The 3,271-nt window shown below is 35.5% G+C and overlaps 1 long non-coding RNA gene across 1 annotated transcript in view; it reads left to right on the top strand.

The window, feature by feature from the left end:
* Window positions 1-3,077: 3,077 nt before the first annotated feature.
* The window catches only part of LOC117125226, a 2,354-nt gene continuing 2,160 nt past the window's right edge, over window positions 3,078-3,271 (top strand). Inside the window, exon 1 of the long non-coding RNA XR_004448069.1 lies at window positions 3,078-3,174. This is a non-coding gene — a long non-coding RNA (uncharacterized LOC117125226). The remainder of the gene's footprint in view (window positions 3,175-3,271) is intronic.

The following is a 3,271-nucleotide window of genomic DNA, read 5'->3' as shown; positions in this document are numbered from 1 at the left end:
TGTATAAACCAAAATAATTTTTGTGTTTTAAAGCACTGTATAGTATAGTATACTGTATACAATTACAATCTCAAAGAACAGAACATTTCACCTCATTTTGCTTAGAAGGTTTGATCCCTATATTTTAGTTAGGCCGTCAAAGTCATTGACAAAATGTATGCAAGATGAAACCCGGAGATTACTGTAGGTCTGACCGCTTAGACCCCCTGGACACCTGTCTCTTATACACATCTAGATGTGTATAAGAGACAGAAGGCAAGACTTTCTTTAAACCTTGTTTAGCAGACCCACCACTCGCCAATAATGATGATTTTGAATATAAATAATATTTATTTTTCATCAATTAACGCAGTCACCGCTACGAAAAAATGGAAATTTTAGGAAAAAATAAAAGTTTTTATTGCACTTGCCACTGCCTTAAAATCTCCAAAAAATGAAGATGTATATTTCTACTTAATTATTTATATAAATTTAAAGCATTTAACCATCCCATTACTACACTGTTTACATTCAACAATAACATTTTATTTTTATTTTCTTCTCCATCTGGATGTTTTTGGCAAAACCATAGAAAAATTAAACATAATTTTATTTTTATTTTTTTTTCTGCCCTCCTCTGACGATTTATTAAACAATAAGGAATAAAAGAAAGTCTAACCTAATGAAGATAACATGGCCCTAGGCTATTTCTAATAAATATATAAAATGATATTTAGGAGATGATATAATGTCTTGTGATTGATGTGTGCATTTTAACAAATAATTTTGTAACTTTTTATTTTGAGACACTATTTGGCCAACATTTTAACCTTAATTCATTTTTGAAATTTAGAAATACTCACTATCTACTTTGATTTTGTAGCATATGGCTTAGTCACCAATATGAGATGGGGTTACACCATAGGCTTTGCAATATTTGTACATACATAAAATCCGTAAAACTATTCTTTCTTGTTTTTAGTGATTTAATCTGTTGTTTACATTGTTTAGCACCGAAAAACAACACATTTCTGTTGTTCTACAGTGCTTTGCATTAGTAAACAGCAGATTTTTATTTTTTTATTTTTTTTGTAGTCTTAAGTAGTGCAAGGCTTACCATTTAGAATTAATTAGATTATTTCAGATGTGTTTGTGGTGCAATGGTTAGTGATGTTGCATGCAGACCTGAAGGTTGCTGGTTCAAATCTGTGGAGGTTTTTTTTTTTTTTTTGTATATTTTGCAAAAAAACGTAAAAAATTTTAAAAAACCACAAAAAAAAAAAAAATTTTTCTGTGACACCCCTCTGCAACGCCTTCCCTGTCCGTGGCACCCCTCTGCGACGCCTGCCCTGTCCGTGACGCCCCTCTGCGACGCCTGCCCTGTCCGTGGCGCCCCTCTGCGACGCCTGCCCTGTCCGTGGCGCCCCCTCTGCGACGCCTGCCCTGTCCGTGGCGCCCCTCTGCGACGCCTGCCCTGTCCGTGGCGCCCCTCTGCGACGCCTGCCCTGTCCGTGGCGCCCCTCTGCGACGCCTGCCCTGTCCGTGACACCCCTCTGCGACGCCTGCCCTGTCCGTGGCGCCCCTGTGCGACGCCTGCCCTGTCCGTGACGAGTGCCTGTCCGTAACGCTTGCCTGTCCGAGGTTTGAACCTATGTACCATACTCTAGGAAGCAACGCCTTTACCTCCAAGCCAACTGTCTCGTTGAAATACTATGTTGATTTTTAAGTGTTAAACGACACTAAATGTTTACTTTAAAAAAAAATTTGGTTTTCATGAGACTTGAACCTGATAACAGCATTACAAGTCCCACAGCACTAACCGTTGCTCTATATGTGGATCTGAAAGATTGCGTTGATTTATAAATGTTAAACGACACCACTGTTACTTGGTTTAAAAAAAAAAAAAAAAATATATATATATTAGTGAGACTTGTACCATGCAACGCAGAGTCATAGTATCATAACACTAACCACTGAGCTAACCAAGTGGATCTAGGAGAATGTGTTAATTTGTGAATCTTGAACTTCTTGTCTAAACTAGCTAATGAATATTCATATAACAATGCAAATTTAGAGACATGTTTGTATACCGCCCTCTATAAGTCACCCTTCAATTCTTTTTAAATTATTTACTGAATATTCATATTTATTATGCAAATTTTTGACCATTTGCTTGTGTAGCGCCCTCAATTGTATCCTTATTCTTAATTTGTTTAAATTTGTAAGATAATGGATTGAGACCACTTTCGCGTGATATTGCGATTGTCTTATTGCTGATTAATTTCCACCGTAAACTGGTGTCGTAATTAGCTACTGAATATTAATTTTCCTTTGTAGCGCCCTCAATTTTCACTGTTTTGTTTGAATTTTAAGACCAGTTTTGCATGTTATTGTAATTGTCTTATTGCTCATTAGTTTCCACCCTAAACAGGTGTCATAATTAGCTACTGAATATTCATTTTCGTTTGTAGCGCCCTCAATTTTTTCACCACTTTGTCTGAATTTGAGACCAGTTTTTCATGTTATTGTGATGTAGCGCCCTCAATTTATTGTGATTTTCTTATTGCTGATTAGTTTCCGCCGTAAAGAGGTGTCATAATTAGCTACTGAATATTCATTTTTCGTTTGTATCGCCCTCAATTTTTTCACCACTTTGTCTGAATTTGAGACCAGTTTTAGGTTTTGCATGTTATTGTGATGTAGCGCCCTCAATTTATTGTGATTGTCTTATTGCTGATTACTTTCCACCGAAAACAGGTGTCATAATTAAATATTCATATTTACTATGTAGCGCCCTCAATTATATCTTTACAGGTACTTGTTTAAAATTTATATAATTCAGATCAGACCGCATGTTATTGTGATAAATTGGTGTCAACTACTGAATATTCAAATTTACTATGTAGCACCCTGAATTTTATCTTTACAGGTACCTGTACTTGTTTAAATTTATATACTGTAATTCAGATCAGACTGTGCATGTTGTGATTGTTATGTTGCTGATTAATTCCACTTTAAATTGGTGTCAACTACTGAATATTCATATTTACTATGTAGCGCCCTCAATTATATCTTTACAGGTACTTGTTTAAAATTTATATAATTCAGATCAGACCGCATGTTATTGTGATAAATTGGTGTCAACTACTGAATATTCAAATTTACTATGTAGCACCCTGAATTTTATCTTTACAGGTACCTGTACTTGTTTAAATTTATATACTGTAATTCAGATCAGACTGTGCATGTTGTGATTGTTATGTTGCTGATTAATTCCACTTTAAATTGGTGT

Source organism: Anneissia japonica, unplaced genomic scaffold (genome assembly GCF_011630105.1).
Source record: "Anneissia japonica isolate Jap-2015-1 unplaced genomic scaffold, ASM1163010v1 scaffold212_len457575_cov179, whole genome shotgun sequence".
NCBI lineage: Eukaryota > Metazoa > Echinodermata > Crinoidea > Comatulida > Comatulidae > Anneissia > Anneissia japonica.
Note: the sequence above shows the minus strand (reverse complement) of the source record. Positions and strands in the feature narration are given on the sequence as shown.